Consider the following 12,895-nt stretch of genomic DNA (forward strand, 5'->3'; position numbering starts at 1 on the left):
CACTTAGGAAGCAACACTGATTGACAATAAATTTCACATGCTGTTGTGCAAATGGAATAGACAACAGGTGGAAATTATAGGCAATTAGCAAGACACATCCAATAAAGGAGTGGTTCTGCAGGTGGGGACCACAGACCACTTCTCAGTTCCTATGCTTCCTGGCTGATGTTTTGGTCACTTTTGAATGCTGGCGGTGCTTTCACTCTAGTGGTAGCATGAGAAGGAGTCTACAACCCACACAAGTGGCTCAGGTAGTGCAGCTCATCCAGGATGGCACATCAATGCGAGCTGTGGCAAGAAGGTTTGCTGTGTCTGTCAGCGTAGTGTCCAGAGCATGGAGGCGCTACCAGGAGACAGGCCGGTACATCAGGAGACGTGGAGGAGGCCGTAGGAGGGCAACAACCCAGCAGCAGGACCGCTACCTCTGCCTTTGTGCAAGGAGGAGCAGGAGAAGCACTGCCAGAGCCCTGCAAAATGACCTCCAGCAGGCCACAAATGTGCATGTGTCTGCTCAAACGGTCAGAAACAGACTCCATGAGGGTGGTATGAGGGCCCGACGTCCACAGGTGGGGGTTGTGCTTACAGCCCAACACCGTGCAGGACGTTTGGCATTTGCCAGAGAACACCAAGATTGGCAAATTCGCCACTGGCGCCCTGTGCTCTTCACAGATGAAAGCAGGTTCACACTGAGCACGTGACAGACGTGACAGAGTCTGGAGACGCCGTGGAGAACATTCTGCTGCCCTCAACATCCTCCAGCATGACCGGTTTGGCGGTGGGTCAGTCATGGTGTTGGGTGGCATTTCTTTGGGGGGCCGCACAGCCCTCCATGTGCTCGCCAGAGGTAGCCTGACTGCCATTAGGTACCGAGATGAGATCCTCAGACCCCTTGTGAGACCATATGCTGGTGCGGTTGGCCCTGGGTTCCTCCTAATGCAAGACAATGCTAGACCTCATGTGGCTGGAGTGTGTCAGCAGTTCCTGCAAGAGGAAGGCATTGATGCTATGGACTGGCCCGCCCGTTCCCCAGACCTGAATCCAATTGAGCACATCTGGGACATTATGTCTCGCTCCATCCACCAACGCCACGTTGCACCACAGACTGTCCAGGAATTGGCGGATGCTTAGTCCAGGTCTGGGAGGAGATCCCTCAGGAGACCATCCGCCACCTCATCAGGAGCATGCCCAGGCGTTGTAGGGAGGTCATACAGGCACGTGGAGGCCACACACATTATTGAGCCTCATTTTGACTTGTTTTAAGGACATTACATCAAAGTTGGATCAGCCTGTAGTGTGGTTTTCCACTTTAGTTTTGAGTGTGACTCCAAATCCAGACCTCCATGGGTTGATAAATTGGATTTCCATTGATTATTTTTGTGTGATTTTGTTGTCAGCACATTCAACTATGTAAAGAAAAAAGTATTTAATAAGATTATTTCTTTCATTCAGATCTAGGATGTGTTGTTTAAGTGTTCCCTTTATTTTTTTGAGCAGTATATTTGTTCTGTCTTTTCTGAAGGATGGAACTGGAATTGCAACCAGCTTTGTGTATGTCTTGTTTTTGAAAGGGAGATATTTTGAAAAAAGGTTCAATTTTCAATTAACTTAAAGTGAGAGGTTGTAATCTGGATAAAGGGAAAAAGTCCATTTTTGAACAAGTGATGAGCCATTCTAACTAATCTACTGGAGAACCTGTTCAAGTTTAAGTATAACTTTCGTATGACTGATACTTTTAGTGAGAGGTTTAATTCTTTAATATTGAATTATTTTATCCCCCCAAACTCATATTCATTATATAAATAAGCACGTTTACACAATTATTGCTGAATGAGCTTCCTTGATGTTTTCCTATACTTCCCAATACCTTTCTGGTGCATTTCATTCACTTCAAACCATACTTACAAATCAGTCTGACAGTATTTTTGACTAATTGTTGTCATAGTGTCAATTACAAAAGTAAACATTGGCTGGATCGTGAAAAGAATTTGATCTCAAAATGGGGTCACAGGCCAAAAGTTTGTGAACCCCTGGAACCCCACTGTCATGGAGGGCTCACATACAGTTTTCCAATTTATTGGTTAGGAGTGCTTTGTGATTGCTCCTTCAGCATATTCTATTTTACTTCGTCCCGCACGAGCCGTTGTTTACAGACAGATGGCTCGTTGCCGACGCTTCTGTAGCCTGCCGCCCTTGATAAACCAAATCTAAACAATTCGGTTTTAGCAAAATAACGTTTCCAGTCAACAGAGGCATCCCACTAAGCATTTATAGTCAGGCAACGTCTTAAGGACGTATTTGTTTGGTCCTATCCGGACCGACAGGTTTTTTTGGTGGAGTCTGGACAGGCCGTGATTTCAACATCCACGGAACCAATCATAGACGCCTATATTTGGTTCAGATTTGGTCTGGATCAGCCTTGATTTGGCCCAAACATAGATGTCTATAATTGGTTCAGATTTGGTCACTACAGTTTTATCTTTTGTTGTATATGCAATGTAAGTGCCTTGATGTGTTTGGACCCCAGGCAGAGAAGCTGCTGCCTTGGCAAATACAAGTCTATCTTTCACAAGTTTGGAAAGACCAGTATAGTATAGTAAAGCACAGCAGAGTACAGTACATTACAGTACAGTACACAGTACAGTAAAGAAAATTATAGTAAAGAACAGTACAACACAGTAGAGCACATTAGAGTACAGGTAAAGCAAAGAAAAGTAAAGTATAGTGTACTGTTTTGTACTCTAATGTACTCTACTCTACTGAATTCAACTCTAATGCACTCTACTGTTCTCTATTGAATCAAACTCTATTGTACCATACTCTACTCCATTGAATTATACTACTGTACTGTACCATACTCTACTGTACTCCAGGGGTTCCCAAACTTTTTCACTCCCCCTTCACACCTCCCCCTTCCAGCATTGGGAAACATCCCTGCGCGCACACACCACGTCTATATCTATAGGCACAAGCATTGTTCATGACACAAACTGTTCACATGCCTCTTGTTGGCGGAGACAACATTTTGTAAGTTTAAGACTAATTTCCTGCAATTCTATAAACTTTGCCATGGGATGCAGAGAAAATTGTGTAGTTTTAATGCTCATTTCCATGTTGGGTTGCATGATTTCAAAATGGGGTCACATTTGTTTTTCAAATCAGTTTCGGAATTCTGACTGTCCAAACAGCAAGTTGAAGTGTGGCTTGAAATATCAGATTCCATGTGCTTTTTGGCTGTTCAGACAGCTAAGATGTTTTATAAATCCATGTGGCTCCACTTCACTGAGGCACTGGCATCGTATGTTATTCCATGGTAGCTTATTAACATTGCGAATTGCGACATCTGGTGGTATCAGTGTGAAGTTAACAGATGTCTAGTTTGTGACGTGTGTGTGTGTGTGTGTGTGTGTGTGTGTGTGTGTGTGTGTGTGTGTGTGTGTGTGTGTGTGTGTGTGTGTGTGTGTAACACTTCTGACTTTCTCTCACAGGCCATTTTAACATAAAGTGGATATGTGTGTGTTTTTATGTGTGTTTGCTTTGAGAAGTAATGTCTCTTGCATTAACTGTATTAATATGTCTCTAGAATGCACCTTTGCCTGGTTCGACAGTGGCATTCACATTATTCACATTTAGCCTACCAGTTCGTTGCAGTTTTGCCTGTGTTAGAGTGTGTATGCATTTTTTTGTGTGCCATCGCCATATCCTTGTGTGCATGCGTCTGCACATGAGAGTGTGTGTTTTTGTTGATGACTCTAACGCTACATTTTATGTGTGTGTGTGTTTCAGAGTTCTGCTGTCCGTCACACATCAGTGGTTTGAACAGGACAGCATCTCTGAGCGCTGAAGATAGTACAGAGTCTCTGTCTGTCAGCGGCAGCAATAGCCAGCTCAATACTCAGTTCACTGTCCCCTCACCAACATACACCCCCGACTTCTACGTACGAGCTCTCACAGACCTGCAGTTTGTCAAGGTAAGGAGGACCATCCATCCATTGGAGAAATCTAACACAGCAAGGTAGCTAAGCTGCAAAAAGTTAAGAGACTGAACTCTCTGCATAATTATATCAAAGCAAATGCCAAGCTTTAGAAATACAATACATTTGAAAGGATTCCCAACTATAACTTGCAATGATCATTGTTCCTCTTACTCTTTTCTACTCTCTTTCTCTCTCTCCCTCTCTCCATCCCTTTCTCCTTCCTTCTCCCTCCCTTTCTCTCAGATCTCGCAGGCCCAGTATCAGAACGGTGTGAGGTCGTCTCGTCTGGACTCCATCCCCCAGTCACCTGACTTCGGCCAGCCTCGACTGGAGGGTACAACCTCCCCCGTTTTGACCACCACTCCCGGCCTCCTATCCTCCGACACTCCCAACCCAACTTCCACCGCGGAGACCGCCTCCCTTCTGGCCGACGAAACCACCTCCCTCCTCAACGAGCAGGAGTGTCTGCCCCACAACCTGTCAGAGAGCAACATACGACACACACACACACAATAGTACACATACTTATATATGTGCGTATACACACAACCAAGGACTGTGGGCGCGAACATCCATACACACACACCCTGATGGTGAACAGCAGGGTCCAGAGAGACAGAGCAGGCCACACACATTATTTTCAGGTAACTGAAACAGTAATGGAAACACTTGAGTAAATGAGAGATACAGGTGTAGTTCCTGAGTTAATTATGCAATTAAAATCCCATCAAGCTTAGGGTCATGTGTAAAAATGCTGGGCAGGCCATTATTTTGGCTAGAATGGCTATGCCCCCATAGGATGACAATCCCCCATCCACAGGGCACGAGTTGTCACTGAATTATTTGATTAGCATGAAAACTATGTAAACCATATGCCATGGCCATCTCAGTCACCAGATCTCAACCCAATTGAACACTTATGGGAAATTCTGAAGCGATGCCTGAGACTGCGTTTTCCACCAGCCTCAATGCTAAATGATGGGATTTCTTGTAGAAGAATGGTCTCGCATCCCACCAACAGAGTTCCAGACACTTGTAGAATCTAAGCGGTTCTGGCTCGTGGTGGCCAAACGCCCTATTATGCCAAACGCCCTATTAAACCTATTAAGTTGGGGGTTTCCTTTATTTTGGCAGTTATGTTTATGTACATATGCAAAAACACACAGACATACACACACCCTAACTGGAAAAAATTATAGTTGTTTCAACTAATTATAATTAAGTAACTGGTTCCACACTTTTTTAGTTTACTCAACTATTCGATCAAAGTGTTACCTGAACTTACAATTTTTAGTTGAACCAAACATGGCTTCAACTTGAGAACTTCCAGTCAGCTTAAAATGTTGTAAAAAAGGCTGTGGAACTAGTTACACACAGACAGTGCTTTTGACATTCAATAATTTCAACATACATGTTTAACACATAGTACATGATCATTTATACAGTAATTATTATTCAACATGTCCTCACCTGGGATTTGAACTCACAACCTCTTGGTTCAAGGCATACTGAGCTTCCTGCTGCACCACCATGGCTCTGTCAATGACTGATTTCAGTTGTATTGCTACACTTTGCACTTCAAAGTAAATATCAGATCTGTTAAAAGTATAGTTGGATTAACTGATAATTGATACAGACATGGTGGCATAGCAGGACGATCGGCATGCCGTGAACCAAAAGGTGAGGATATGTTGCATAATCACTGTATAAATGACCATGCACAAAGTAATAATGTACACTCAGTGTACAAACATTAGGAACACCTTCCTAATATTGAGTTGCACCCCTTTTGACCTCAGAAAAGCCTCAATTTGTCGGGGCATGGATTCTACAAGGTGTTGTATTTGTATTTATTATGGATCCCCATTAGCTGCTGCCAAGGCAAGATTAAGGCAGTTATACAATTTTGTATAAAAATATATTAATTACAGAATTCACAACACACTAAGTGTGTGCCCTCAGGCCCATACCTCACTGTCATATATCTACAACGCAAAATCCATGTGTACGTGTTTGTATAGTGCGTGTGTTATCATGTGTTTGAATGCATGTATCTGTGCCTATGTTTGTGTTACTTCACAGTCCCCGCTGTTCCATAAGGTGTATTTTTACCTGCTTTTTAAATCTGATTCTACTGCTTGCATCAGTTACCTGATGTGGAATAGAGTTCCATGTAGCACTGTGCGCCTCCCATAGTCTGTTCTGGACTATGAAGAGACCTCTGGTGGCATGTCTTGTGGGGTATGCCTGTGTGTCCGAGCTGTGTGCTAGTATTTTAAACAGATGGCTCGGTACCTTCAGCTTGTCAACACCTCCTACAAAAACAAGTAATGAGGAAGTCAATCTCTCTTCCACTTTGAGCCGTGAGAGATTGACATGCATGTCATTAATGTTAGCGCTCCGTACACTTTTAAGGGCCAGCCGTGCTGCCCTGTTCTGAGCCAACTGAAATTTTCCTGAGTCCCTCTTTGTGGCACCTAACCACACGACTGAACAGTAGTCCGGGTGTGATAAAACCAGGGCCTGTAGGACCTGCTTTGTTGATAGTGTTGTTGAGAAGGCAGAGCAGTGCTTTATCATGGACAGACTTCTCTGTAACATCTGTCTTCAAGAATGGACCAAGGCGCAGTGGGAATGTGGATACTCATGGTTTAATTCAAAAAAGAGTAAAGCATCGACAGTGAAAAAACAATAAACAAGACAGCAACAGTTTTGCAGGCTAACTAAACGCAGTGCAAAAACAATTACCCACAACCCCAAAGAAAAACACACACTCCTATATAGGACTCCCAATCAAAGGCAACTCAACACACCTGCCTTCAATTGGGAGTCCAATCACCCACACAACATTTAACAAACACAAACCCCCTGCCACATCCTGACCAAGACTAACACAATTACGCCCTCTGCTGGTCAGGACGTGACAGTACCCCCCCTCAAGGTGCAGACCCCGGAATGCACCTAAAAAAAAGAAAACACAAAAAAATCCCCAATACCCCAACAAAACCAATAAACAATAACCCCTAAACAATAAGGGAGGGAAGGGAGGGTGGCTGCCGTCACCGACGGCACTGTGCTACACCCTCCCTCCCCAACCCACCTATCCTGGAGGTGGCTCAGGTGCAGGACGTGGACCTCGCGCCACCTTCGGCGTCACCCACTTCGGTGGCGCCGATAGCTGCGCCGGGCAGACGGACCACTCTGGCTGGGCCGGAGGACAGGCGGGCCACTCGGGCTGGGCCGGAGGACAGGCGGGCCACTCGGGCTGGGCCGGAGGACAGGCGGGCCACTCGGGCTGGGCCGGAGGACAGGCGGGCCACTGTCTGGCAGACCCGGAGGACAGTCGGGCCACTCTGGCAGACCCGGAGGACAGTCGGGCCACTCTGGCAGACCCGGAGGACAGTCGGGCCACTCTGGCAGACCCGGAGGGCAGTCGGGCCACTCTGGCAGACCCGGAGGGCAGTCGGGCCACTCTGGCAGACCCGGAGGGCAGTCGGGCCACTCTGGCAGACCCGGAGGGCAGTCGGGCCACTCTGGCAGACCCGGAGGGCAGTCGGGCCACTCTGGCAGATGAGGGCAGTCGGGCCACTCTGGCAGATGAGGGCAGTCGGGCCACTCAGGCCACTCCGGCAGACCCGGGCAGTCGGGCCACTCCGGCAGACCCGGGCAGTCGGGCCACTCCGGCAGACCTGGGCAGTCGGGCCACTCTGGCGACTCCTGACTGGCGGGCGGCTCTGGCGACTCCTGACTGGCGGGCGGCTCTGGCGACTCTTGACTGGCGGGCAGCTCTGGTGACTCCTGACTGGCGGGAAGCTCTGGCAGCTCCTGACTGGCGAGGCTGGGCTGACACACTAGACGCCTGATGCGTGGGGCTGGTACTGGACGTGCCAGCCTGGAGACACGCACCTCAGGCTTAGTGCGGGGAGCTGGCCTGGGGCCCCATTCCTGCCCTGCAAAACTGCCCTTGGGCCCCCCCCCAAAATTTTTTTTTATTGGGGCTGCCTCTCGAGTTTACTTAACTCTTCCATAGCCCTGGAAACGCTCATCCTTAACTCTGCCCATGTCCATCCTTCCTCCTCGTTCGTCCGCTGCTTGGTCCCTTGGTGGTGGGTAGTTCTGTAACATCTGTCTTCAAGAATGGACCAAGGCGCAGCGGGAATGTGGATACTCATGGTTTAATTCAAAAAAAGAGTAAAGCATCCACAGTGAAAAAACAATAAACAAGACAGCAACAGTTTTGCAGGCTAACTAAACGCAGTGCAAAAACAACTACCCACAACCCCAAAGAAAAACACACACTCCTATATAGGACTCCCAATCAAAGGCAACTCAACACACCTGCCTTCAATTGGGAGTCCAATCACCCACACAACATTTAACAAACACAAACCCCCTGCCACATCCTGACCAAGACTAACACAATTACGCCCTCTGCTGGTCAGGACGTGACATTCTCCCCATTTTAGCTACTGTTGTATCAATATGTTTTGACCATGACAGTTTACAATCCAGGGTAACTCCAAGCAGTTTAGTCACCTCAACTTGCTCAATTTCCACATTATTCATTACGAGATGTAGTTGAGGTTAAGGGTTTAGTGAATGATTTGTCCCAAATACAATGCTTTTAGTTTAGGAAATATTTAGGACTAACTTATTCCTTGCTACCCATGCCGAAACTAACTGCAGCTTTTTGTTAAGTGTTTCAGTCTTTTCAGTCGCTGTAGTAGCTGACGTATATAATGTTGAGTCAAAGCCAGTGGCATGTCGTTAGTAAAGATTGAAAAAAGCAAGGGGCTAAACAGCTACCCTGGGGAATTCCTGCTTCTACCTGGATTATGTTTGAGAGGTTTCCATTAAAGAACACCCTCTGTGTTCTGTTAGACAATAGTTCCCAGCACTGTGGCTAGGCTGGACAATAGAATGAGTCAAAATTCACCCAAGGCTGAAAAATGGCAAATGAACGTTGGTTAAGCTGAAACACTTGTGCAAGCCCATAGAAAATGAATGGAATCAAACATTCGCAGAGCCTGTTTTGACTGGAGTGAAGCTTAGAATTAATTTTCGCCTAAATGGCACCAAAAAATGTATCCTTTTTTATTTGACCACTACAATCTGTTCTTAGGACGAAACTGAAAAATAACTTGTGTAGAAAGTAAACATCCGAACCTTGATGGTGCCAAGTGTGCTTATGTCTGCATAATGAGGAAGTAGGAAAAAAATGGCAACCTCTGACTATTTCTGTTCTAGCGTTTGATGGCAACTGAATACATGTCGGACTTGAAAAAATCTAAATATACACATTGCGAGATATTTGCCGAAATATACCAGCGTGCTTCTCCATAGGAAAACAATGGGGGGAGCTCAGCATTCCAAGGGAAAAAGGTATTTCGTGGACTTTGATGATAACAGAATACACTGCCCAGCCTTACATAATTAGAAAGAGGAGATTCTCATGATTAAAATGGTGTCCAATTTTTATTTTTTTATCGAAATATACGCATTGTGAGATATTTGGCGAAATAGACCGGCATACCTATATTTCCCTATAGGAAACAATGGGATGACCTCAGAGTTCTATGATTTTTTGTTGTTTACATTTTAACTACAAACAACGTGGGCATGTCTCATTGCCAACAATAGCAAAGCAGGCATTGTGATGTAGAACAATAAGCTAGGTATCGAACGTTCAGAAGGCGAGTTGGTGCCACGGTGCCCAATAGAACTAATAGGAGCCGGCAGGGTGAAAAATGCCATAAAATAAGGCTTGTTTTTTTGTGATTACTTCAAAACTATGGCAAACAGCTGGGACATATGGTAATATTATGAAACTGGGCTCCATGGCGGATGCAATGAACTAGGTTTTATCAGGAAAAAGGAATGTTAAAAATGTCATGTGTCCAGCCTACTGAGGCATTGTACCCACTTTGCTTATTGTTGTTTAGCTAGCTAGCGTTAGCTGTCTGGCTCATTAGCTAATGTTACGTGACATGTGTGATCTTAAACGTTGTTTATCTAGCTAGGTTCATTGTTTACCTAGATAGCTAGCTATATGTCTTAAGCTAAAGTGTACTGTCAGCTAGCTAGCTAACGTTAGCTGGCTGGCTCCCTAGCGGACGTTATTATTCATTCCCCTGAGCTGTTTGCTTTTCTAGTTAGATCCTAATGTTAGGCAGTGTTGGCACTTTGTTCATTGTTGTTTAACAAGCTAACATTAGCTGGCTGGCTCGTTAGCTAACATTACGTGACGTGTGTACATCCCCCGTTGAATATGGACGGTGTCAGTAAACGTCTGCAAAAAGCGTAATGAAATTGTTGCCAGCAGAGCTGGTTAGACTGTTTTTAATATTATCCAGAGATAAACAAATCATCGGCCAGATCGTGAAGTCTGCGCTCTGAGAGCGAAACGAGATGGGTGGGGCTAAAGCTTAAGAGGGTGTGAACGATGCTGAATGGGTGTCGACAAAGAAGAGCTCTTCACTAGATACCAAAATATTCAAAGGCGATTTTCTCAAAAGCAGAATTACTTTCCCGTTGTTCCTCAAATGCGGTGTATGATATACCATTTTGTAGCTCTGAGTCTCTACTTTTATCTAATGTAAAAAACACAATTTCACATTTTGCTACATAAGACCAAATCCAGGTGGTGAGTCACATATCGTCCGATATTATCCTCAGTAATTTTCCATCCAGATTGTCAGACGCCAGTGGCTTGTCATTGTTGATAGACAACAATCATTTTTTCACCTCTTCGACACTGACTTTACGGAATTCAAAAGTATAATTCTTGTCTTTCATAATTTGGTCAGATATACGTGGATGTGTAGTGTCAGCATTTGTTGGTGGCATATCATTCCTAAATATGTTTATCTTGCCAATGAAAAGTCAAAGTAGTTGGCAATATCAGTGGGTTTTGTGCTAAATGAGCCATCTGATTCAATGAATGATGGAGCCGAGTTGGCTTTTCCCCCCAAAATGTCATTTAAGGTGCTCCAAAACTTTTTACTATCATTATTTATATAATTTATCTTTGTTTCATAGTAGTAGTTAATTTTTATTTAGCTTAATCACGTGATTTCTTAATTTGTAGTACGTTTGCCAATCAGTTGGGCTGCCAGACTTATTTGCCATACCTTTTGCCTCATCCCTCTCAACCATACAATTTTTTTTTAACTGTTCCACAAGGATGCTAGCCCATGTTGAAAGGCACTTCAATCTTTTGTCTTACCCATTCACCCTCTGAATGGCATGCATATACAATCCATGTCTCATTGTCTCAAGGCTTAAAAATCCTCCCTTAACCCGTCTCTTCCCCTTCATCTACACTGGTTGAAGTGGATTTAACAGGTGACATCGATAAGGGATCATAGCTTTCACCTGGATTCACCTGGTCAGTCTGTCATGGAAAGAGCAGGTGTTCCTAATGTTTTGTACACTCATTGTAGAGTCCAGTTTTGGTTCCAGAATCAATGTTAACACTTGTTATTTTAAAGGAGGTGAGTGTTGGCCCACCAGTCCAGCGCAAAGATATTACAGAGAATATATCCATTTGGTGACTGTGTTCTTTTTGGAATCTGCTGTGGTGCTGTGTTGTTTGATTTACAAAACATTGATAAATTGAAAGGAAATATAAAGTGATTACTTGGTAAAATAATGTTGTGCATTTGGACCACTACTATATATTTGGTACATTGTTAATGTTTTGTACAGTCAGTGCATGACAACCTGTGTCAAATATCTATGTTGAAAACATTGTATGAGGATCCACCCCTTTTATTCAATTTTCGCCTAAAATGACATACCCAAATCTAACTGCCTGTAGCTCAGGCCCTGAAGCAAGGATATGCATATTCTTGGTACCATTTGAAAGGAAACACTTTGAAGGTTATGGAAAGGCAAAAGGAATGTAGGAGAATATAACCCAATAGATATGGTAAAAGATAATACAAAGGAAAAACAATTTATACAATTTTTGAAATGCAAGAGAAAGACCCTAATGTATTATTCCAGCCCAGGTGCAAATTCGATTTTGGCCACTAGATGGCAACAGTGTATGTGCAACGATTTAGACTGATCCAATGAACCATTGCATTTCTGTTCAAATTTTTGTATCAAGACTGCCCAAATGTGCCTAATTTGTTTATTAATAACTTTTCATGTTCAAAATTGTGCACTCTACTCAAACAATAGCATGGCATTATTTAACTGTAATAGCTACTGTAAATTGGACAGTGCAGTTAGATTAATAAGAATTTAAGTTTTCTGCCAATATCAGATATGTCTATGTCCTGGGAAATGTTCTTGTTACTTACAACCTCATGCTAATCACATTAGCCTACGTTAGCCCAACTGTCCCGTAGACGGGACACCGATCCCGAAGAAGTTTTAAAAGCACTGTGTGTAACCAGCTGCAGCCTTTTTTTTGTTAAGATGCCCAAATAATAGTTGAATGAACATATGAGACAAATTGAGCAAACACATCATTTTATGTTGACTGAATTATTGCCTGAGTTGACTTTGGACCTAAGTTTGGGCCAACCATTTTTTTTTTAAGTTAAAAAAGGTTGTGGAACCAGTTACTTTATAATAATTCGTTGAAACTACTTTTTTTTTTTACAGTGCTGACATAATGCCATTCTGACTTTTACCCATTTCAAAAGTCAACCCTGTGGCTGGTAATGAGGGACATCGTCAGCTAGCCCCCAACCCCTAACAGTCTTCTCCAGCATGGCAATTTTCCCCAAAAATATGAATATTACTAACAGATTAATCTAATTTTGGCCAAGGGATCCATGGAATAATTTTCGAGGGTGTAATACAATACCATGTAATATTATGAATCTACAATGTATGTTCTTAACCCTGGGCAACATGGGCCTTGGAGCCTCACAGGGATATTGGTATCCAAAGTACTCCTTTTCGTA

The sequence above is a fragment of the Salmo salar genome, chromosome 24, assembly GCF_965601325.2.
Source record: "Salmo salar chromosome 24, fSalSal1, whole genome shotgun sequence".
Classification (NCBI taxonomy): Eukaryota; Metazoa; Chordata; class Actinopteri; order Salmoniformes; family Salmonidae; genus Salmo; species Salmo salar.